The 26,417-nt window shown below is 34.2% G+C and overlaps 1 protein-coding gene and 4 long non-coding RNA genes across 7 annotated transcripts in view; 2 read left to right on the plus strand and 3 right to left on the minus strand.

The window, feature by feature from the left end:
- The window catches only part of LOC133205042 (uncharacterized), a 202,746-nt gene that overhangs the window by 98,336 nt on the left and 77,993 nt on the right, over positions 1-26,417 (minus strand). The window lies entirely within an intron of this gene.
- LOC133172258 (uncharacterized) lies at positions 12,345-13,383 on the plus strand. 2 transcript variants are annotated; one of them, XR_009718923.1, is made up of 3 exons: positions 12,345-12,526; positions 12,978-13,056; positions 13,343-13,383. It is a non-coding gene; the product is annotated as an uncharacterized LOC133172258 (long non-coding RNA). The 2 variants fall into 2 exon arrangements; XR_009718922.1 differs by having other exon boundaries at positions 13,335-13,378.
- On the plus strand, positions 13,533-15,381 carry LOC133206399 (uncharacterized). The gene is made up of 3 exons (XR_009723761.1): positions 13,533-13,635; positions 13,888-14,007; positions 14,178-15,381. It is a non-coding gene; the product is annotated as an uncharacterized LOC133206399 (long non-coding RNA).
- On the minus strand, positions 20,566-24,513 carry LOC133206103 (uncharacterized). Its single transcript, XR_009723700.1, has 4 exons — positions 24,465-24,513; positions 24,224-24,331; positions 23,851-23,970; positions 20,566-21,606 (listed from the first exon to the last, which is right to left on the minus strand). It is a non-coding gene; the product is annotated as an uncharacterized LOC133206103 (long non-coding RNA).
- On the minus strand, positions 24,517-25,736 carry LOC133206104 (uncharacterized). Of its 2 annotated transcripts, none has more exons than XR_009723702.1 (3): positions 25,352-25,736; positions 24,825-24,903; positions 24,517-24,538 (listed from the first exon to the last, which is right to left on the minus strand). It is a non-coding gene; the product is annotated as an uncharacterized LOC133206104 (long non-coding RNA). The 2 variants fall into 2 exon arrangements; XR_009723701.1 differs by having other exon boundaries at positions 24,518-24,546.

The following is a 26,417-nucleotide window of genomic DNA, read 5'->3' on the forward strand; positions in this document are numbered from 1 at the left end:
ACATATAACCCATAGAATTCACATGAATAATATGAAAAGAGATTGTTTTGGCAAAACTCATTTTATATATTTTAGAATAACTTCGTCAAAGATCAAGTTTGTTTGGATGACATTTTGATGCAATAACATTTTTTTATGCATAAAATCTTGTTATTTACTATAATGGTCAAAGGATCAAGACACTTGATATGGGTTTTCATGAAGCACACTTACTTTGGTATTGTTAAGTTAATTGGAATATTTTCACTTTGTATAATAGGTTGACAATTGTAGATTTCATTCTCAGTCAAGATTGATCTTTATGTTTTACATCCAAACAATAAACTCTTTTGTTTTGGACAAAAATTTATTTAAACATGAAGACTATATTCTGAAGACACACACAAAGAAACAATTATAGGTTATTAAGGATAAACAACACAAACTTTTTTTCCCAAAATTCAGATGTCTTTGCTAAATTAGGTGCCTTTCTCACTTTGGAATTAATATTTGTATAGTTAAACAACTTAATTTTTGGCCAAGGTACATTATTTGGCAAAAAGTGCAAAACTGCAACTTTACAGTTCAATATGTTTTTTGAAAAGTTTATAAAATGTATTCAGTTTTCTTGCTTCAAAGTTTCTGGGGAAATTTTCAAGAGTCTATTTTTACATTCTACTAAATTTAAATTTATTAATTATATTTCCATTAAAAGAAATATTGAAACAATACCAGTGTTACTCTTCTGTGTGGAAGATAAGAAAATTTGTTTGTGGTATATATCTTTATGAATGTCAGTTGCTCAAACTCAAAAGGTCTAGATTACAATAATGAAAATAATGTGGGGCCTTGTATGTCTGTCCATTTTTTTTTTTTATTATACAAGTTTAAGGCCATCTAATATATATGATTCATATCTGGCCAGTTTTTGAAAATTTATTGGGGGAATGAATGAGCATAAACATTTTTGATCACATTTGTGAGTTTCATGCTTCCTGGGTAAGATGTTCTGATGTAAGGTTGGGTTCTATAATATAGTGAAAATGCATTAATTATATTAAATAATCCCCTCTGCTTCTTAGTGTTGAGCACAAAGGCTCAAAGTGCTAATGCTATTGCCATTTGTGCAGTGTGTGTAAACTTTTTAGAATATGGGCTATATCTCAAGAACCCCTTGGCCGATTTTTGTCAAAAAACGGGGTACATTACGTATAACAAGGCGGCTCTGTCTCCAAATTTGATTCCAATGGATCCGCTTTACTGCATGATTCATGTCAAATGCACTAACCAAGAATAATCCCCAATATGGTTGCACACATTCACTTTCTATGTAAAACCACAAGGGGAGACCGGTTACAAGATGTTACTTGCGGATTCCTGATTGATGGGGCGATTCCAAGTTTTTCCTTTGTTTAGCGTCCACCCAAAATTCGAAAACCTGTCTTCCTAAGGCACGTAGCAACGTGGGGGGGGGGGGGGTTGATGGCCCCCACTACTTTTTTTGCAACCATAAATTTTTACTATTGAAAATGTTCATTGAAAGGCCAGCCCCCCCCCCCTTTTATTAGAGTAAAGTCAAAAAGGGTAACATAGTAGTGTAAGAATAAGATTTGGTACTGAAAGAAGTTTGAAACCTAACACCCACCCCCACCCCTCCACCCCCAACCCGGAAAACCGGATTTTTTTTTTTTTTTTTTTTTTTTTTTTTTTTTTTAGCTTGTCAATTTTTTTCCAGGAAAGTTGAAACGGGAAAAACACAACATTTTGAGAACAATTCTAGAATTTCTTATTATCATTTGGGACCTCTCCTCGCAATAAAACTAAGTTTTAAACTTCTACTTTATTGAAATAAAAAATTAATATACCACTTAAAAAAGAGAGATGTCAATCCCAAAAGAGTAAAATGCATCTCAGAGATTTGTATTTGTTGATTTTAATTTGAGTTAACTTGTGTTTTGTTTCAAAGCTTTGTATTATTTGTCAGTTTTAATTTGCGTTTGTTTTTAATTTCATAATCTCAAAAACCAATCCGACCGCATAAACGCTGAACATAGAAAAAAAAAACTTGAAACGGCCTATCATAACGCGCGTTACAGACTTCGAAAATTTTTGCTTCAAATTAAAACCGTGAATCTCCGAAGCCTTTTAAAAAAGGGTATGCGATTTGTTTAGATCCATTTCTCGACGAACAAAGTATTTTCTTTGGTCAATGCTAATAATTTAATATTTTTTTAGAGACAAACACGATACTTTGCATGTACATACTTATTATTTTATTAACAAACTCGAAAATTACATGTTTAAATCTGCGTAGTGAATTCGACAGGAAATGCACATGAATTCTTGGGAGGGGATTCAAATTCAGAAGGGATTCAGAATGCTCTAGTACACTCTAACGGGCATAATTCCCTAAAACTAAAATTTATATAAGGATATAGTATATGTGTATGATTTATCCACGTCGGCTATGAAAATCTCCCCGTGTCGTCTTCAAAGCAATGCAGCATAAAGCGGCAGACACTTGCATTGATATCAATCAGTAAAAGATCGATCAACGGTCACAGTCGAGTGGAATTTTTTTTTATTGGTCCTCATTAAAGTACATGCATGTATAACTTGATTATCAGTAACACCCCCCCCCCCCACACACACACACACTTCTATTTAAATGGAGACAAAATACAAATAACCGAAATGCAGAATAACAGAACACACATAAAAGAATCAAAATTCACTTTCCTGTTCCTTTTGCAGGCCCGTAGGAAGCAATTTCAGTTTGGGGGGCACAGCCGTACATTTTCAGTTGACGGGACACTATCGACTACCAAAAATTCCTTGACAAGCAAAGAAAAAAAAAGGTCATCAGACGTTTTTATTGAGGGGGCACATGCGTATAGTAACTATGTTTTCTATAGTAATCTATATATCGGCAAAATTATTGAATTATTGGGGGGGAGGGGGGGGCACGGCCCCCGGTTCCTACGGCCATGTTTTGATATGCTACATAGAGATTTTATTTCTAGTTCAGTTATCAAATTATACGAAATCTGATGTTATTTTGTTACTTGTCAGTTGTGGAAACAATAAGTAAAACACGTCACAGTGTTTCTTATAGAGTTATCCTTGCCATTCCTGGATTATATCGCCTGATTATGTTTCTTTTTCATGTCAGTGTCTGATAAAAAAAAAAAAACTTGAAAAATATACCTAACAAACTGCTGACATGTATTACATGACTATACATCTACTAAGACAAAAACTGCTTTAAAATAGATACTGATTTTGCTTTAGAACTCCTCCTGATGTTTACATGTTACACAACCGTAGGTAAGATATTTGATATATCAGTGACAATGATAATGTTATCACTTCCTTCGGATACATAAACTCTCTGGGGCATTTCCTCCTCAAATCTTTACATTTGTCCTTGTAGTAACGATAGATTACTTAAAATATATTTTTTTCTGGAACGGATTATCATCATAGAAATCTTTAAATTTCAGAGATAATGTGCACCATTTTTACAAAGGTGATACTAGGCAGGAACCCCCCTCCCCCCCCCCTCCCCCCTTCTCCAGCCCCAATGAACATCCATTGCAATACTGAACATATTTCCTATGACATACTTAATGTATTATTTCATGGATAATCTGGATAAAATCCTTTTAAAAATTCTCGCTTACTTCAAGATTATCAAGATTAATAAGTGTAAATAAGAACTTTTCCATTCCCAGCTGCAGACCTCCAATAAGTAAATGTAGGTCGGCAGTGGAAGATTTAGAAGTTTTTAGTCATATATAAAGCACGTACTTCCTGATTATCCGATAAAACACTAGAATCCTTTCTGACATAATTAATTTTGTCAGATAAAAATCTGCAACAATACAGTGACAAGGATAATAAGTTTAAAAAAATGTTCAAATGGTGACTTCTACTAGTATACGCCTAGCTTCCCTCTACCCCCCCCCCCCTCCCCCTTTACCTGCCCCAATCACTAGCTACATGTATTGTCTTTTGATATTTATGAATCCCACACATATATAAATTGAAAACGAATAAAACATACTTGAAAGCTGATGATTTTCAATAAAAAGGTTAAAAAAAAAACACCTTTTCTTGAACAGTCAAATAAAGTCAATGTCCACTATGAAGGAGATGCGCGTTTTAATTGGAGGTACATGTATGTAATTAAATGTAAACTAATCGTCTGAACCAGCCCAACTTATGTCGTTTTTTAATTTTTTTTACGCTGTAAATATTGATTAATTTGAATATTTATCATAGTTACAAAGACGGAAGAATTTGTTTCAAGTCCATATTTTCAACATGATTGCTCTTTGTGACGTCATTTTTTCAATGCATGGCGTCATTAATTACATGTTATGTCCCATAATAAATTTCACTGAGAAAGGTTTATATGGTTTTCATTTGCATAAATAGTATTAAATTATTTTTCAAAAGCAGAATTGAATTTAAAAGACAATAAAAAGAATAATAAAACCTTCAGATACATGATTAAACAATTTATATTTCTTTAAAAGTATAGATTTATTGTGGAGAAAAGTGACGTCAATCCAAAAATGCAGCATTTTCAACTTCAATTTTTTTGTAAAAACGGGTGTGGCCGCACTTTTGTAAGGTCATTTTTTTTCTTTTTAATATTAGAAATCGGGTTATATTTATTCTTTCTGTGAAGTTTCGCATACATACTCGGATGCGGCCATATCGAAATATAGACTTGAAGAGGAGGAAAACATCCAAAATAAGGGAATTCCGGAAAATAAGACCGGTTTTAAACATTATATAAATGAAAGGGCGCTTGAGTTGAGAAAAAATGTTAACCATTTCACACACAGGAAACCTCAACAGTAACTTGATACATTTGATAAAATGTAAACCTGCGTTTAATTTTTGCCGATTTTACAGGGCCGATTATTGGGCTTACCGTACCCAGTTCTTTGTCACAGAGTATCCTTGGCCAAAGGGCTCTCTTTTATACTAAAACAAGGGATGTGACCCTTAAACAAGGGGTAATAACTAGGAAAATAAAACCAAAAGTACTGGTTGCTAAATAATCTTCTCAAGAACCATTGGGCAGATTATCGCCAAATTTACATACAAGGATGAGGATATGTTGTAGACTAAAAGTTGTTCAAGGCATCACCCTGGGGCAAAGGGCGCGGTCTTGGGGTCACTTCAAAGTTGAAAAATTATGTTTTGTTTGATAAACTTTGATACTTTGCTTACTATAAGGACTAGGATAATGAAATCTTGTCAATTGATGCATCTTAGGACCTCATATCATGTTGACTCAAAAGTAGGTCAGTGACCTATTTTTTAAATTTTGCAGGCATTTGTTTTCAAATTGATCATCAAAAAAGTTTGATCATTAAACTTTGTCAGTTGATGCATCTCTCAAAAGTAGGTCACCTAGCTTGGCCTACTTTTTTTGAATTTTCCAAAACATTTTAGTCATTATTTAAGATACTGTGAGGATTAGAATCGTCAAACCTTGTAAGTTGATGCATCTCGGAACCTTAAAACACATTCATTAAAAAATAGGTCACAGTGACCAACTTTTGAATTCTGCAGACATTTGTTTTCAAATAGTTTCAGAGGCATATTTTGGACACTTTAGGCCTATGATAATCAAGCTTTGTCAGTTGATGCATCATGCGTCCCATGAGAATGTCACCTGAAAAGTAGGTCACTGTGACCCACTTTGAAATTTTATGGCTATATTTAAATATTTCAGGTACTAATTGGCTAAGAATCATCAAACTTTGTCAGTTGATGTATCTTTGGTCCTTAGACTAAGTGTGTCAAATTTAAAGTGGTCTCTGTGACCTACTTTTAGAATTTTATGGATATATTCAAATATTTAAACACTAATTGGCCTAGAATCATCAGCCTTTGTCAGTTAATATATTTTGGGTCCTTGAAGTATTTCAATTAAAAAGTAGATCACCTTGACCTACCTTTTAAAATTTATTTCTGAATATTTAAGATAATAAAGGGCTTAGAATCATTGAACTTTGTCAGTTTAGGAATCTTGGGTTCTCAGAGTATGGTAACCAAAATGTAGGTCAAATTGACCTACTTTATGGATTTCAAGGCTTCATCTAAATTATATAGGATATTAAGAGGCTTTCAAATAGAAGTGATAGGTAGTACAATTTATCAGAAGATCCATTCAAGGTCCTTGGGGCTCTTGTTACATGTAGTTATTTTGACAACTCTACATGCTTAACAATTGTCTCTTTTCTCAGAAAATACAACACAATATATATATATGCTTTAACCTTTTTTTGCGTTTCTTTAAAAGTTCAGTTTCAGTTTTTTATAACATATGCATAGGTAAATAACAGCAAATCCCCCTCCCCCCCACACACACACCAAAAAAGTAAAATATTGTAGTACAAGATGTAAAATGCACATTATCATGACAAATACATGTAGTACTCTAATTTATTGCTTTCTTGTATCAAGGACCTTTCAAGATATTAAAAACAATACTAAAATGCGAGAATAAGTTTTTTTTTTTTTTTCATGCTACATAGTATTTGCCCGAGAAACAAAAAAATACTCTATACACATACACAATAAAAAAAGAAACATGAATCACAAAGTTCACCTGAGTTACTTTGGTCATGTTTTCTTCAGAATACTTTAAATAAAAAAAAATTATTTTTTCATTCTTATGAAAACAATTTGCCCCTGTATAGTTTTTGCACTTGGCCAAATGCATTGTGATTAGTCTTGGCCCTAGTGTTCTTCAAAAAAAAAATTGTTAAAGATTTTTTTTCTTTTTTCCCCAGCAAAACTTGGATCCCCCATTATGATTCCACCTTAAAGGCCACGATTCAAACGAAGTTAATTTTGCACTACCCTGAGGATGCTCGACTAATCAATTCCTATGTCAAACTGACCTCTTATTTTAGCCCCAACATACCCCCTTTGACTTAATGATCAATTTAAAATCTATGCTACATCAAAAAACTTTAAATTCCTTTATATTTCCATGTTAAAGTTAGATCCCTATCTTGGACCTATGCTACCCAGGGTTCTCCACAATTGAAAATTTAACTATGAAGGAAGCTGTGCGAAAGCAAAATGTGATTGAAAGCACGAACATGTGTTAGACTCTCTTAACTTCATTAATCAATGATTAATTGTAGCCTACCCATGGTCGCCACAATTTGAAAAATTCAGAATTCACACTATCCTTTGTCATAAACCTTTCATCTTTTTGGCCAAGAGGTTCTTGAGAAGATTTTTAAATAATCCCTTCCCCCACCCCATTTTTGCCCTTCTTGATAATCTACTCTTGGAAGGGGTAACCAGTGGTTCTCAAGAAGAAGTCTGAAATGATTACAGTATATAGACAAACAGATGCTGCACAATGGATGATCAGAAAAGCTCTCTTAAGCTTACAGCTTAATCTGAGAAGATTAAATTCTATCATTTCTATGTAAAACTAATTCAGTGAAGATCTCTTTCTTTACACATCAACATCTGTTAGGCCAAACCAAAAATACTCTCAATACATGAGCGGTGATTCCGCAACTGGTAGAGGTGTCATTTATTGCCAGGCACTGAAAAAAAAAAATAATTCATTTCAGTGCATATTTCAAAAAGTTTAGAGCAAAAATTGACTAAAAATATTTAAAAAGCGTTTTCTCTTAAAATATTTTGGTCCCCATTAGGGCTGTGTCAATATATCGATTAATCAATACGTATCAATATTCAGGAATGTATCGTATCAAAAAACTAACTTCCAATTTGTATTGGACAGAGAGTTTTTCTTAAAATTCTGTGAAAAAGTTGGGAATTTCAGTCACCAAAGATTATATTTCACTGTTTTGAATTAAAGCTGATCAATAATGAAATAAACTTGAAGGAGATAGCACATCTTAATAACTACTGCAAAATACATAGACAACTATTTTTCAACATGTTAGTTTTACAGTCATTAAAAATTTGAATTTGAAGTGTACTTTGTAAAGAGAGTGAGACATGAACTTCCAATTTGGTAATAAAACACCCAGTTTTTATCAAATTTATGCATTAAATGATTTTCAAGACCTTTTTTAATAGATTTGTTAAAGAATCCCATATATCGCATATTGCATTATGAAATATCATGTATCGAAATATTTTGGTCAATACACAGCCTAGTCCCCATCTGATTTTAAACTCCAGTTTGAACAAAATGTACCGGTACAAACCTGTGAACTTGAAATTGGTAAACTATACCTGTTAAGCTATTTTATGAGTGTTTTCTTCTGGAATCAGTTGTTGGTACAAATTAGGTTTTAACCAATATTTGGAGTTGACCTTGATCTAAATGGGTACAGTCCACTAATTGTTTTCCCATAGGCGGCAATGTTAACGTTTCTTCACATAACAATGTCCCTATTTTTCGTTCAGCAGTGAGTGACCCCTCAAATCAAAGCACATCAAGTTGTCTTTCCTTGGTTAAAATCTCGAGGTGGCATGTCAGATTCGTTTTCCGGCAAAATGCGTCTGTCTGCGTTAACCTCTGAAAATGAAAAAGAAAGTAGGGGAATTCCAGACTTCTCACTGGTGTTATAATACATAAAATAATTCTGCTGATCTTCTTGATAAATTACATCTGCCAAGCTTTTTTGCAAGGGAACATACTCCTTATCAACAAGCATGAGGCTCCGTTTAATACATTATCACAGTTTTTTTTATTCAGGTCTGCAAATTAAGGAACTTGTAATTTTTTCTGCACTACTTTCTTCCCCTACCGATTCTAAAAATAATTAGAGGTATGTACCCAAATGGTGCTTTTCGGTCTTCGAATAAGGAGAAACAATACATGATTAGCAATACAAATAGAAACTTGTATGATTATCATCTTGTTACTTTATATATGTAAATTAAAAAATTATGAAATTCAATGCAAGTTGATAACTTCATTACAAACATTTTTTGTTATATCTGCTAAGTTCACAATGTGATTTAAAGCCAAGGGCAATGAAAATCAATTCACTATAAGCATCAATTCATTGTAAGCATGTTCACATTAACCGTGTTTTACTGTACTGACCTTTGGACTTGAAACTGGTGCATTAATTCATCATCTTTTATCTCGCAAATCCAATACACAAAGTGTTTTCTTTCAAGCTGACAAAAGTCTTGGCCTTTGATCTTTGACCTTGACATTGGAAAACATAAAATATATCTGTATAAGTAATTCCATTATGTATGATTGCTGGTTTCCTTTCCGTTAAAACAAACAGAAAGTATATATAGACAATTATAAATTTGAAATGCTTGTAAATGAAGTGTACCACTTTCAGCTGCACATTCCTAATTCTGCAAAATGGTTTTCCATACTCATAGTTCCCAGTCAGCTGAGCATGCGTCAATCTAAAATACTATTAATAGTTAATACATTTTTAATATACATGCATTAGTCATATATATATATATATATATATATATATATATATATATATATATATATATATATATATATATATATATATATATATATATATATATATATATGTATCTACAAATAATAAAAAAGGATACATGTACATGTATAATTAAATTTTCAAGAAACTATATTTTTTTCAATACAAGAAGTTGCACAAACATTGTTTGCTACTAATTACCTTTTTTTTTAAATCAATATGAATACATGTATTAAAAGCATCTTTTCATAAAAAGACATAATTAAAATTCAAGTTTAATGTATTTGCCCAAAATTACAAGAAGTAAAAGAAAACCTACCTATACATATCTATCACCAGTCTAGGTCGGTATGGATCTGCAGTTTAATATGTTGATGGTTCAGTACACACAAATTACTGTTACTTGGTACTAAAAAGAAAAAAAATGTACATAAATGATACGTTTAATTTAAATTGCAAAAATATAATGCAGTAGGTGTTGTAATTTATCTGTATAGAGCAGGATGAAGCTCCCCTTCCAATTTAGCCCCAGAGTTCTATAATTGAATGAAAGTAAGCAAATTTCTTTTGAATGTATTGTAAAACAACTTGATTCTAAATGCAAATGAAATAAAATATTTCTTCATGTTCTTAACTGCATAGAAAATTAAAGAGCCATTTATTTTAATTGTATAACAAATGTGTCGATAGACAAATTCGAATTTCCTCCATGAAAACTGCAGAATGTCTTCGATTGTTGGAATGCTGTTCATATGATTTACTCCAAAGAACCATTACGTAAAATACATGTTTAGAACAGCAAACTAAGCTATTCATAAAGATTTATAAGGGAAAAATCACCTGAACTTACCTTACTTGTCAGCTGAGACGAACGGGTAGGCTGGAAACCCAATACACATTTTAGCGGTTTTTCGGTGTTAGGGAAGCGCTTACATATTATCATACTAAAGCGAATCATGACTGCGTTTGGAAGTCACATATCCTGGCGCAATGCAATCTTGACTGCGTTTGAAGAAATACATCCTGACTTGGCCAGGATTGACGCTTGAATAAATCATGACTGCGTTTGGAAGTCATACATCCTGGCGCAATGTTATCCTGACTAGGCCAGGATTGACGCTTGAAGAAATCTTGCCTGCGTTTGGAAGTAATATATCCTGGCGGAATGCAATCCTGGTCGACCAAGATAGGATGGCCATATGTTGTCAATCCTGACTTGGTCAACATTGAATCATGAACCGGCCAAGATAGGATGACCATGTTATCAATCCTGACTTGGTCAAGATTAAATCATGACCTGGCCAAGATAGGATGGTCATGTTATCTTGACTTGGCCACGATAGGATGGTCATGTTATCAATCCCGACTTGGTCAAGATGAACGGCCAAGATAGGATGGCCATGTTATCAATCCTGACTTGGCTAAGATAGCATGGCCATGTTATCTAAATCTTTACTTGGCCAAGATAGGATGGCCAAGTTATATGATGACCGGCCAAGATAGAATGGCCATGTTATCAATCCTGACTTGGCCAAGATAGCATGGCCATGTTATAAATCTTGACTTGGCCAAGATAAGTTGGTCATGTTATCAATCCTGACTTGGTTAAGATGATGAAAATCTATGGAAAGCCATAGGGGACCCCCATGTCATGTTCTATATATTTCATTGTAAATCAATCCTGGCCGGTCAGGATGGTAATCATGACCATGTCAAGATTTCAAACATGACCAAGCCATGATTTTCATCATCTTAACCAAGTCAGGATTGATAACATGACCAACCTATCTTGGCCAAGTCAAGATTTATAACATGGCCATGCTATCTTGGCCAAGTCAGGATTGATAACATGGCCATCCTATCTTGGCCGGTCATCATATAACGTGGCCATCCTATCTTGGCCAAGTCAAGATTTATAACATGGCCATGCTATCTTGACCAAGTCAGGATTTATAACATGGCCATCCTATCTTGGTCGTGGTCATCATATAACATGGCCATCATATCTTGGCCAAGTCAAGACTTATGACATGGCCATGCTATCTTGGCCAAGTCAGGATTGATAACATGGCCATCCTATCTTGGCCGGTCATCATATAACGTGGCCATCCTATCTTGGCCAAGTCAAGATTTATAACATGGCCATGCTATCTTGACCAAGTCAGGATTTATAACATGGCCATCCTATCTTGGTCGTGGTCATCATATAACATGGCCATCATATCTTGGCCAAGTCAAGACTTATGACATGGCCATGCTATCTTGGCCAAGTCAGGATTGATAACATGGCCATCCTATCTTGGCCGGTCATCATATAACGTGGCCATCCTATCTTGGCCAAGTCAAGATTTATAACATGGCCATGCTATCTTGACCAAGTCAGGATTTATAACATGGCCATCCTATCTTGGTCGTGGTCATCATATAACATGGCCATCATATCTTGGCCAAGTCAAGACTTATGACATGGCCATGCTATCTTGGCCAAGTCAGGATTGATAACATGGCCATCTTATCTTGGCCGGTCATCTTGACCAAGTCAGGATTGATAACATGACCATCCTATCCTGGCCAAGTCAAGATAACATGACCATCCTATCTTGGCCAGGTCATGATTTAATCTTGACCAAGTCAGGATTGATAACATGGTCATCCTATCTTGGTCGGGTCATGATTCAATGTTGACCAAGTCAGGATTGACAACATATGCCCATCCTATCTTGGTCGGCCAGGATTGCATTGCGCCAGGATATATTACTTCCAAACGCAGCCAAGATTTCTTCAAGCGTCAATCCTGGCCAAGTCAGGATGTATTTCTTCAAACGCAGCCAAGATTTCTTCAAGCGTCAATCCTGGCCTTGCGCCAGGATGTATGACTTCCAAACGCAGTCATGATTTATTCAAGCGTCAATGATGTATTTCTTCAAACGCAGTCAAGATTTGAAGTCATGATTGCATTGCGCCAGGATGTATGACTTCCAAGCACAGTCATGATTCGCTTTAGTATGATAATATGTAAGCGCTTCCCTAACACTGAAAAACCGCTAAAATGTGTATTGGGTTTCCAGCCTTCCCGTTCATCTCAGCTGGCAAGTAAGGTAAGTTCAGTGATTTTTCCATTATAAATCTTTATGAATAGCTTAGTTTGCTGTTCTAAATATTTATTTTACGCAATGGTTATTTGGAATAAATCGTATGAACAGCATATTCCAACAATCTAAGACATTCAGCAGATTTCATCGAGGAAATTCGAATTTGTCTATCGACACGTTTGTTACACAATTAAAATAAACGGCTCTTTAATTTTTTTATGCAGTTACGAACATAAAGAAATATGGTATTTTAGTTGCATTTAGAATCAAGTTGTTTTACAATACATTTCAAAGAAATTTGTTTACTCTCATTCAAATATATAGAACTTTGGGGCTAAATTGGAAGGGGGGCTTCATCCTGCTATATACGGATAATTTACAACACTTACTGCATTATATTTTTGCAATTTAAAATTTAAACATATCATTTAATATATACATTTTTTTTTCTTTTTAGTACCAAGTAACAGCTAGTGATTTGTGTGTACTGAACCATCAACATATTAAACTGTCCAAGACTGGTGATAGATATGTAGGTAGGTTTTCCTTTACTTCATGTAATTTTGGGCAAATACATTAATCTTGAATTTTATAATTATGTCTTTTTATGAAAAGATGCTTTTAATACATGTATTCCTATTAATTAAAAAAATAATTATAGTAGCAAACAATGTTTGTGCAATTTCTTGTATTGAAAAAAATATAGTTTCTTGAAAATTTAAATATACATGTACATGTATCCTTTTATATTATTTGCAGATACACATATATATGACTTATGCATGTATATTACAAATGTATTAATTATTAATAGTATTTTAGATTGACGCATGCTGACTGGGGATTATGAGTATGGATAACCATTTGCAGAATTAGGAATGTGCAGCCGAAAGTGGTACACTTCATTTACAAGCATTTCAAATTTATAATTGTTTTAACAAAAAGGAAACCAGCAATCATACATAATGGAATTACTTATACAGATATATATGTTTTCCAATGTCAAGGTCAAAGACCAAAGGCCAAGACTGATGTCAGCTTGAAAGAAACTACTCTGTGTATTGGATTTGCAAGATAAAAGATGATGAATTAAAGCACCAGTTTCAAGTCCAAAGGTCAGTACAGTAAAACACAGTTAATGTGAACATGCTTACAATGAATTGATGCTTACAGCGAATTGATTTTCATTGTCCTTGGCTTTAAATCACATTGTGAACTTAGCAGATATAACAAATAATGTTTGTAATGAAGTTAACAACTTGCATTGAATTTCATAATTTTTTAATTTATATATAAAGTTACAAGATGATAATCACAGAAGTTTCTATTTATATTGCTAATCATGTATTGTTTCTTCTTATTCGAAGATCAAAAAGCACCATTTAGGTCAAGGTCAACTCCAAATATTGGTTAAAACCTAATTTATACCAACATCTGAATCCAGAAGAGGGCAGTCTTGATAGGACGCCCATAAAAGAGCTAAACAGGTATAGTTTACCAATTTCAAGTTCAAAGGTCTGTACATTTTGTTTAAATTGAAGTTTAAAATCAGATGGGGACCAAAATATTTTAAGAGAAAACGTTTTTGAAATATTTTTAGTCAATTCTTGCTCTAAACTTTGAAATATGCACTGAAGTGAGTTAATTTTTTTTTCAGAGCTTGGCAATAAATGACACCTCTACCAGTTGCAGAATCACCGCTCATGTATTGAGAGTATTTTTTGTTTGGCCTACACAGATGTTGAGATGTGTAAAGAAAGAGATCTTCACTGAATTATTTTTACATAGAAATGATAGAATTTAATCTTCTCAGATTAAGCTGTAAGCTCAAGAGAGCTTTTCTGATCATCCATTGTGCAGCATCTGTTTGTCTATAAACTGTAATCATTTCAGACTTCTTCTTGAGAACCACTGGTTCCCCCTTCCAAGAGGAGATTATCAAGAAGGGCAAAAATGGGTTGGGGGAAGGGATTATTTAAAAATCTTTGGAAGAACCTCTTGGCCAAATAGATGAAAGGTTTATGACAAAGGATAGTGTGAATTCTAAATTTTTCAAATTGTGGCGACCATGGGTAGGCTACAATTGATCATTGATTAATGAAGTTAAGAGAGTCTTACACGTGTTCGTGCTTTCAATCACATTTTGCTTTCGCACAGCTTCCTCCATGGTTAAATTTTCAAATGTGGAGAACCCTGGGTAGTGTAGGTCCAAGATGGGGATCTAACTTCAACATGGAAATATACAGGAATTTAAAGTTTTTTGATGTAGCATAGATTTTAAATTGATCATTAAATCAAAGCACAAAGGGGTATGTTGGGACTAAAATAGAAGGTCAGTTTTACATAGTAATTGATTAGTCGAGCATCCTCAGGGTAGTGCAAAATTAACTTCGCTTGAATCTTGACCCTTAGGGTGGAATCATAATGGGGGATCCAAGTTTTGCTGGGGAATAAAGAAAAAAATCTTGAACAATATTCTTTTCAAGAACAGTAGGGCCAAGACTTATCATGATGCATTTGGCCAAGTGTAAAAACTATACAGGGGCTAATTGTTTTCATAAGAATGAAGAAATAATTTTTTTTTGATTTAAAATATTCTGAAGAAAACAGGACCAAAGTAACTCAGTTGAGCTATGTGGCTCATGTTTCTTTGTTTATTGTGTATGTGTATAGAGTGTTGTTTTGTTTCTCAGACAAATACTGTGTAGTATAAAAAAAACTTTTATTCTTGCATTTTAGTATTGTTTTTAATATCTTTAAAGGTCCTTGATACAAGAAAGCATTAAATTAGAGTACTATTTGTCTGTGTTATAGATAATATGCATTTTACATCTTGTAATACAACATTTTACTTTTTCGGTGAAGGGGGGGGGGGTTGCTGTTATTTACCTTTGCATATGTTATTAAAGTCTGAAACTGAATTTTTAAAGAAATGCAAAAAGAGTTAAAGCATATATATTGTGTTGTATTTTCTGAGAAAAGACAGATGTTAACCATGCAGAGTTGTTAACTACATGTAACAAGAGCCCCAAGGACCTTGAATGGATCTTCTGATAAATTGTACAATGTATCACTTCTATTTGAAGCCTCTTAGTATCCTATATAATTTAGTTGAAGCCTTGAAATCCCTAAAGTAGGTCAATTTGACCTACATTTTGGTTAGAATACTCTGATAACCCAAGATTCCTAATCTGACTAAGTTCGATGATTCTAAACCTTTTATTATCTTAATAATACTTCAAGGACCCAAAATGCATAAACTGACAAAGGCTGACGATTCTAGGCCAATTAGTGTTTAAGTATTTGAATATATCCATAAAATTCTAAAAGTAGGTCACAGAGACCACTTTAAAGGATGAATCGTTTAAACGTCCAATTTTGCCCCCCCCCCCCATAATTTACAAAAAAATTAAAGATTTTCTAAACATTTTTGCCTCAATCTTTCCATCAAACATTGTAGTTTATTAATTTCAATTTCATTTTTTACTTCCTTGCGCTGTAATTAGGTATTTATGTGATTAATATAGCAGGGGTATGTTGTTTACATCGATTTCTCATAGACTTTAGCCCGCGTGGCGCAGTGGTTAGAGCGTCTGCTCTAGAGTCGCGAAGTAAGGAGTTGATCCTTACGTCGCGGGTTCGAATCCCACTGCGGGACGTGGAGACCGGTCCTTCGGATGAGACCGTATAAACCGAGGTCCCGTGTCGCAGAAGGTGCTGGCACGAAAAAGATCCCTCACTGCTCAATGGCCGTAAGTGCCGAGTATAGGACAAAATTTGCAGCTCTCCACCGGCAAGTGGTGGCGTCTCCATATGAGTGAAAAATTTTCGAGAGGGACGTTAAACAACATACAAACAAACAAACATAGACTGTAGGCCACACCCCCGTTTTGCAAGCCCATTTTTTATATGAGCGCATGGATGTTTCAAGTTGTTGTAAATACGGTCAATGTAAAGAGTTACACTAGTCATTTACATTCATGAAAGAAATTGAAACAGTCTTGCGCTCATTTGTTATTTTCCTAAAAGGTGCAAAATCACTGGTGCTTGTCTCCATAGTAAAGGCACCTTATTTACAAATTTCAACCCGTCTTTGACCTCATGAAAAACAAAGCACTGAACACGTGACTCAAATCTATTCACTTCCACGCTTTGAGCACATCTAAGCGACATTGTGTCTAGTGTCTGCGACCTATCGATGGTCAAATCATTTTTCAAATGGGTAATTAAAATTCTGGGAGAAAACTTTTTTATGATTAAGTTGAGTTAATATTTTCAGTCGATTTTGTTTGATTTTTTTTTTTTTTGGGGGGGGGGGGGGTTATATATCAATTTATATTGCAGTCCTGTAGCATATAGCTTGCACTTACTGCTTGTGTCTCATAAATACAGGCTTGGAGGATATAAAACTCTTTTTGAGTACGCACTCCGTGCTCAAACTCATACTCCGTACTCCAAAACCATACTCATGCTCCAAAATTCCACTCTAAGTTGTATATAAATTTTGAGTATGTTTATGGTATCGGAGAATGGAATATGAGTTTGAGAACGGAGTATGTACTCAAAAAATTTTATAACCTCCAGGCCAGAATTTTAAAATTTAAATTACTGTGGGTATATATTATACATTTGCCCTTGTTCCTAAATATACATCGGTGCTCCGTTCATTGCCTTGGAAGATATGAAAGATTTTTTTCAGTTAAAACTGTCATTAATTTTAAAGTCCGTTATTTGAAAAACACCAATTCATCATATCTTTAGAAAAATAAATTTTTGTTACAAGTGCACAAATGCATACTTCCAATAGAAGAAACCTTCAGGGAAAGAAATTGAAGTACGGAGCGCTCAAAAAACCTGTGTATCGGATGAAAAGTCACTGGATGAATACATTTGCACAAAAAGCACCCCTAATTTGAATAGAAGGAAGCTTCAGGTTTCTTCTGAAGCAAATGCTATAACTTTTTACATCGGCACCACAAAATTTTACAATTTTTTTTTTTTTTTTTTTTTTTTTTTTTTTTTTTTTTTAGTTCATGTAAAAGAAAGTCCATGTTCGCAGGTATTTTTAAAGCATAATGTTTAAAAGCAAGAACATGCATTTGTATGACCCTTTCACATGTCCGATCTAGATATTAGTAAAAAAAAAAAAAATCAGTCGAATGAAAAAGGGCGTTAAATACCTCGGAGTGATTTATTACTTATCTTACTACAGGGAGAGAGTTTGTTAAAATCAAAAAATACAGGAGTGGATTACGACAATTAATGAATTCCTAATTGAGGAAGATCATATTAACTTGTCTGGCGTGAATAAACAGGATTTTTTGAAGCAATGCAATTTGGACTGTACAAAGTACACTGACACGGATGTTTCTTTATCCACCAGCGATGATACTGACGTTATACTGACGTTTAATTAACGTTTAAATTTTCACTGTCTTAACTATCTATTTTTTATACACCGAGTTTAGTTTTATATCATAATTCAACCGCCTACGTGTATTTGTTGTAGCACTCGGATTTTGCAAAATTATATATATATATGTATGAACAATTTCTAATTATGTACGTAATAAGCTTCAACGGATTAATCATTTCTTTTTCAAAAAAAAGGCTTCTTTAAAGTGTGAAAAATAGTATATCCTTCGTTATACGTTCTGTTTCCAAATTCCATTGTGTATTTAATATATAAATAATTTAACGATTTTCTAGTAATTAAATCATTTCAAATATGACTCGTAAGTTAAGCAGAAAAGAAATCAAAGTTAAGCCAGCCAAATTAAAAATGTATGCTTATATTTTGTCGGTCTCTAGCATGAAAAAGACTTTTTAGGTGTCAGTTAATCATAAAACTTAGTACACTTCGAACGCATGCTAATGTATTCATACTAATCGCACGCTTGAGAGACGCTCCGCCTTCTCATTCAAATAATACAATGACCTACCTAGCTGTAATGGCGAAACCGGGATTTTACAGTGAAGTATACGATTTTATTTAATCGATATAATGTATATATTGAAAGTCTCTTTCCCCAAAAAATCTTTTATGAGTATCTCTACAGACTATGCTTGAAGACTTAAGCTAAAATATAACAATGTTCTGATTTGAAAAGGTAAAATTCTGCATTTAAAAGGGGCGAGAAAGCAGTGTTATGAGGATTCATTCTTTGACACACTTAGTCTGAGGACCAAAGATACATCAACTGACAAAGTTTGATGATTCTTAGCCAATTAATACCTGAAATATTTAAATACAGCCATAAAATTTCAAAAGTAGGCCACAGTGACCTACTTTTCAGTTCACATTCTCATAAGACCCATGATGCATCAACTGACAAAGTTTGATGATAATAGGTCCTGAAGTGTCCAAAATATGCCTCTGAAACTATTTGAAAACCAATGTCTGCAAAATTCAAAAAGTGGGTCACTGTGACCTACTTTTTAATAAATGTGTTTTAAGGTTCCAAGATGCATCAACTTACAAGGTTTGGCGATTCTAATCCTCACAGTACCTTAAATAATGACCTTAAATGTTTTGGAAAATTCAAAAAAGGAGGTAAAGGTGACCTACTTTTCAGTTGACGTTCTACTAGGACCCAAGATGCATCAACTGACAAAGTTTGATGATCAATTTGAAAACGAATGCCTGCAAAATTTAAAAAGGAGGTCACTGACCTACTTTTGAGTCAACATGATATGAGGTCCTAAGGTGCATCAATATTGACAAGATTTCACTATCCTAATCCTTATAGTTAGCAAAATATCAAAGTTTATCAAACAAAACATAATTTTTGGTCAACTTTGAAGTGACCTCGAGACCGCACCCTTTGCCCCAGGGTGATGCCTTGAGCAACTTTTAATCTACAACATATCCTATTCTTGTATGTAAATTTGGTGATAATCTGCCCAATGGTTCTTGAGAAGATTTTTTAGCTTTTGGTTTTATTTTCCAAGTTATCTCCTCTTGTTTAAGGTCACATTCCTTGTTTTAGTTTAAATGAGAGCCCTTCAGTCAAGGACACTCTGACAAATTTGACAAAAATCGGCCAAGGGGTTCTTGAGATATAGCCCATATTCTAAAGTTTACACACAAACCACAAATGCCCGTAGCATTAGCTCTTTGAGCCTTTGTGCTCAACACAAGAAGCAGAGGGGATTATTAAATATAAATAATGCATTTTCACTGTTTTATAAAACCCCACCCTTACATCAGAATATCTTACCCAGGGGGCATGAAACTCACAATTCTGGATAGAAGCACTCTTGCTCATCATAACTATACACTTGCTTTCTTTGCTTTATAACCAGGAGCAAAATAAACTATTTTCAAAGAAATCATGCTTTTTCACTATATAATCAATAGAGCCCCCATCTCCTTCACCAGAACCCCCGACCCTGGGGCCATGAATTTCAAAATTTAGGAAGAGGCATCTTTGCTTATCATAACCATGCACTTAGTTTGTTTAAACAATACCCAGGAGCAGAGAAGAAGATTTTCAGAATTAATGCATTTTTACTATACAATCAATAGAGCCCCACCTTAACACTAGAACCCCTGAGCCAGGGGAAATTAAATTCACAATTTTGGAAGAGGCAAAGGTAAAGGGCTCATAGTATGTTATAATCACGAAAACAATTTGAATGCTTGATGTTTAGGAGTAGAGAAGATTTTTGAAAATTGCATTAATTTTAATGGTTTTGGTCCCCTCAGGCCCAATGGGGGCGGGGATCATGAAATTCACAATTTTTGTCCCCCTTTGTCCAAAGATGAATTTGATGAAATTGGTTCAACGGTTCCAGAGAAGAATTTGAAAATGTTCAAAAGTTTCAACCAACGAACGGCAACGGACAAAAACAGATTGCAAAAGGTCACCTGAGTGACTCAGGTGACCTAACAAATGTCTGCATGGAAAAAGAATAGAGTGAAAACATTAATTTATTTGGAGTGTTCATAATTTTGTGAAAAGATACATGAAACATAGATCAGACTGAGCATGTACATGTATATTCAATATTAAAATTAAAATATGTGAAAAAATTGTTAGCACTTTAGTAAAATGTTTATGCTCATTCATTCCCCAAATAAATTTTCAAATACTGACCAAATATGAATCATATATATTATATGGCCTTAAACATGTATAATTTAAAAAATGGACAGACATACAAGGCCCCACATTATTTTCATTTTTATAATCTAGACCTTTTGAATTTGAGCAACTGACATTAATAAAGATACACACCACAAACAAATTTTCTTATCTTCCACACAGAAGAGTTACACTGGTATTTTTTCAATATTTCTTTCAATGGAAATGTAATTAATAAATTTTAATTTAGTAGAATGTAAAAATAGACTCTTGAAAATGTCCCCAGAAACTTTGAAGCAAGAAAACTGAATACATTTTATAAACTTATCAAAAAAACATATTGAACTGTAAAGTTGCATTTTTGCACTTTTTGCCAAATAATGTACCTTGGCCAAACATTAAGTTGTTTAACTATACAAATATTAATTCCAAAGTGAGAAAGGCACCTAATTTAGCAAAGATATCTGAATTTTGGGGAAAAAAAGTTTGTGTTATTTATCCTTAATTAACAATCTATAATTGTTTCTTTGCATTTGTCTTCAGAATACAGTCTGTATGTTTAAATAATTTTTTTGTCCAAAACAAAAGAGTTTATTGTTTGGATGTAAAACTTAAAGATCAATCTTGACTGAGAATAAAATCTACATTTGTCAACCTATTATACAAAGTGAAAATATTCCAATTAACTTAACAAATACCAAAGTAAATGTGCTTCATTCAAACTCATATCAACTGTCTTGATCCTTTGACCATTCAAGTAAATAACAAGATTTTATGCATAAAAATATGTTGTTGCATCAGAATGTCATCCAAACAAACTTGATCTTTGACAAAGTTATTCTAAAATATATAAAATGAGTTTTGCCAAAGCAATCTCTTTCCATATTATTCAAGTGAATTCTATGGGTTATATGTCCTTATTGCAATGCACCAAGCACACAACATCCACAGGAAATGAACTCAGTGGCACAGCTAAGCATCCGGGCTTCCACATCAATCCTGAAAAAAAACCCAATCATCTACATACATGTATCATCTTTAGTCTAACTGGCATTTTGATTTCAACTGAAGGATTTACATATTAATGTATCAGCTTGTATGTCACCTATAGTAACTATTGATAACCTTTCATACAATATGTACAAGTAATTAATGAAAAAATACAAGTTATAAATCATGCATGGATCCAGGGGGAGTCTAGAACACCCTCCCCCCCGGAGTGTTCAAAATTACCAACTTTGTATAGTTAGGTAGTCAATTTTTTTGAAAGGCATTTTTAGTAGGTGTGCCTCCCCTGGAAAAAAATTTGTGGGTCCATGCACAATGCATGACTATAAAAGGAGCAATTAAATTATCCACAGAATAAATGCCATTGTTATCTCCAGTTTGCTACTTTACAGCTGATTTTATGTCATACTCTTGAAGCCTTCATATTCTCTAACCAAATATCCTGTGTTTTATTCCTAAAAATATTGCTTTTAGATGTAAAAGTTTGATTGCAGTTAACACATATACTTATTACATAACAAAGGTCAAAGTAAAAAAAAGGGGCTCATTGGCCACAACACCCACCTGCATATTTGTGGCCCTTCATGTTCATCAGCAGATTCTTTTTTTAGATATAATCCCAAGTAAAATCTAAATTGATCACTAACTGCAGTGCAAGCCTATTCCCGGAGGTTATGATTTGAACAAACTTGAATCTACACTATCTGTGTATCATGACCCCCAGGGGTAGGATGGGGCCACAATGGGGGATAAAAGTTTTACTTAGAAATCTATAGGAAAATATCTTTAAAAATTTCTTCGTAAGAACAAAAAAGCCATGATAGGTCATATTTATATGGAAGCATCATCAGGTAGTGTAAATTCAAGTTTGTTCAAATCATAACCCCCTGAGGGTAGGGTGGGGCCACAATGGGGGGTCAAAGTTTTGCATAGGAATATATAGGAAAAAAATCTTTTTCTCAAGAACAGAAAAGCCATGATTAGTCATATTGATATGGAGGCATCCTCAGGTAGTGTAGAATCAAATTTGTTCAAATGAAGGCTCCCGGGGTTAGGGTGGGGCCACAATGGGAGATCAAATTTGTACAAATGAATATGTAGGAAGAAATCTTGTGCTCAAGAACAGCAAAGCTATATGTTATATTGATACAGAAGCATCATCAAGCCCCCCCCCCCCCCTTATAAATTACTGATTTTTGCTTTTTTTCCCTAGCTTATGTGCTCAGGTGAGTGATGTGGCCCATGGGCCTCTTGTTTGATCAAACTTTAATTTACTTCACCCAGTCACACTCTGTACCAAATTTAATTTAAATTGGTCCAGTGATTGTTGGGAATGGGATGAATTTGTATAAAAGTTATTGATGACAACGACAGACCATGGAAAAATTTTGATCCGAAAAGTTCACTTGAGCCATTGGCTCAGGTGAGTTAATAATGGCTGAGTTGTGAATCGCTGTGTTTTGCTTGTATGTCTCTGGTCTTAGTCTTTAGTTGTTTTGTAAAACAGGCCCCTTATACCTAAATCTAAAAGAGATGTTTGTGAAACACTTATGCCCCCCCCCCCTCGGACATACATTATGCTACGGGGTGCAAAAGCCTTTATTATGGGCAGTATACGTTATGGGCAGTGTACATTGAAATGAAATTGACCTTTTGAACTTAAAATCAATAGGGGTCATCTACCGGTACTATCTGAGATGCATCAACCAATCTTCTACATCACACCTTTGGCAAAAACATGTTTCTCATGATATATCAGTAATTTATTTGTACAACCTTTGCAGAGATAATGAACAGAAAGCTAAGTCCAAGGGGTATAACTCTGTCAAAAATTGCTCGATCATACCCAAAACAGAGATTGACCTAGATATTCTTATGATAAATCTATATGGCAAATTTCATTTCAGTATGTCCAACCTCTGCGAAGAAAATGAATAGAAACTGCACATACTTGGAACTTTTCTAAGTTCGAGGGGCATAACTCTGTCAACAATTGCTCGATCGTACCCAAAACAGAACCTGACCTAGATATTCATATGATAAATCTGTATACCAAATTTCATTTCAGTATGTGCAACCTCTGCGAAGAAAATGAATGGAAACTGTTGGTGGACCGACAGACAGACAGATTGACTGACCGACCAGAAGACAGCAGCAAAGCAATATGCCCTCCCTTCTTCAAAGAGGGGCATGATAAATGTACAAACTTTTGAACTTGAAATTGGTAAACTATACCTGTTTAGCTCTTTTATGGGTGTCCTATCAAGACTGCCCTCTTCTGGATTCAGTTGTTGGTACAAATTAGGTTTTAACCAATATTTGGAGTTGACCTTGACCTAAATGGTGCTTTTTGATCTTCGAATAAGAAGAAACAATACATGATAAGCAATATAAATAAAAACTTCTGTGATTATCATCTTGTAACTTCATATGTAAATTAAAAAATTATGAAATTCAATGCAAGTTGTTAACTTCATTACAAACATTATTTGTTATATCTGCTAAGTTCCACAATGTGATTTAAAGCCAAGGACAATGAAAATCAATTCGCTGTAAGCATCAATTCATTGTAAGCATGTTCACATTAACTGTGTTTTACTGTACTGACCTTTGGACTTGAAACTGGTGCTTTAATTCATCATCTTTTATCTTGCAAATCCAATACACAGAGTAGTTTCTTTCAAGCTGACATCAGTCTTGGCCTTTGGTCTTTGACCTTGACATTGGAAAACATATATATCTGTATAAGTAATTCCATTATGTATGATTGCTGGTTTCCTTTTTGTTAAAACAAATAGAAAGTGGATATAGACAATTATAAATTTGAAATGCTTGTAAATGAAGTGTACCACTTTCAGCTGCACATTCCTAATTCTGCAAAATGGTTATCCATACTCATAACCCCCAGTCAGCATGCGTCAATCTAAAATACTATTAATAATTAATACATTTGTAATATACATGCATAAGTCATATATATGTGTATCTGCAAATAATATAAAAGGATACATGTACATGTATATTTAAATTTTCAAGAAACTATATTTTTTTCAATACAAGAAGTTGCAAAAACATTGTTTGCTACTATAATTATTTTTTTAATTAATAGGAATACATGTATTAAAAGCATCTTTTCATAAAAAGACATAATTATAAAATTCAAGATTAATGTATTTGCCCAAAATTACATGAAGTAAAGGAAAACCTACCTACATATCTATCACCAGTCTTGGACAGTTTAATATGTTGATGGTTCAGTACACACAAATCACTAGCTGTTACTTGGTACTAAAAAGAAAAAAAAATGTATATATTAAATGATATGTTTAAATTTTAAATTGCAAAATATAATGCAGTAAGTGTTGTAATTTATCCGTATATAACAGGATGAAGCCCCCTTCCAATTTAGCCCCAAAGTTCTATATATTTGAATGAGAGTAAGCAAATTTCTTTGGAATGTATTGTAAAACAACTTGATTCTAAATGCAACTAAAATACCATATTTCTTTATGTTCGTAACTGCATAAAAAAATTAAAGAGCCGTTTATTTCAATTGTGTAACAAACGTGTCGATAGACAAATTCGAATTTCCTCGATGAAATCTGCTGAATGTCTTAGATTGTTGGAATATGCTGTTCATACGATTTATTCCAAATAACCATTGCGTAAAATAAATATTTAGAACAGCAAACTAAGCTATTCATAAAGATTTATAATGAAAAACCACTGAACTTACCTTACTTGCCAGCTGAGATGAACGGGAAGGCTGGAAACCCAATACACATTTTAGCGGTTTTTCAGTGTTAGGGAAGCGCTTACATATTATCATACAAAAGCGAATCATGACTGTGTTTGGAAGTCATACATCCTGGCGCAATGCAATCATGACTTCAAATCTTGACTGCGTTTGAAGAAATACATCATGACTTGTCCAGGATTGACGCTTGAATAAATCATGACTGCGTTTGGAAGTCATACATCCTGGCGCAAGGCCAGGATTGACGCTTGAAGAAATCTTGGCTGCGTTTGAAGAAATACATCCTGACTTGGCCAGGATTGACGCTTGAAGAAATCTTGGCTGCGTTTGGAAGTAATATATCCTGGCGCAATGCAATCCTGGCCGACCAAGATAGGATGGGCATATGTTGTCAATTCTGACTTGGTCAACATTGAATCATGACCCGGCCAAGATAGGATGACCATGTTATCAATCCTGACTTGGTCAAGATTAAATCATGACCTGGTCAAGATAGGGTGGTCATGTTATCTTGACTTGGCCAGGATGGGATGGTCATGTTATCAATCCTGACTTGGTCAAGATAGCATGGCCATGTTATAAATCTTGACTTGGCCAAGATAGGATGGCCATGTTATATGATGACCGGCCAAGATAGGATGGCCATGTTATCAATCCTGACTTGGCCAAGATAGCATGGCCATGTTATATGATGACCGGCCAAGATAGGATGGCCATGTTATCAATCCTGACTTGGCCAAGATAGCATGGCCATGTTATAAATCTTGACTTGGCCAAGATAGGATGGCCATGTTGTATGATGACCGCGGCCAAGATAGGATGGCCATGTTATAAATCTTGACTTGGCCAAGATAAGTTGGTCATGTTATCAATCCTGACTTGGTTAAGATGATGAAAATCATGGCTTGGTCATGTTTGAAATCTTGACATGGTCATGATTACCACCCTGACCGGCCAGGATTGATTTACAATGAAATATATAGAACATGACATGGGGGTCCCCTATGGCTTTCCATACATTTCGGCTTTGAGTAATTTCAGTACT

Source organism: Saccostrea echinata, unplaced genomic scaffold (genome assembly GCF_033153115.1).
Source record: "Saccostrea echinata isolate AGI-Se365-2 ecotype Australia unplaced genomic scaffold, CSIRO_AGI_Sech_v1 ptg000054l, whole genome shotgun sequence".
NCBI classification, from domain to species: Eukaryota; Metazoa; Mollusca; class Bivalvia; order Ostreida; family Ostreidae; genus Saccostrea; species Saccostrea echinata.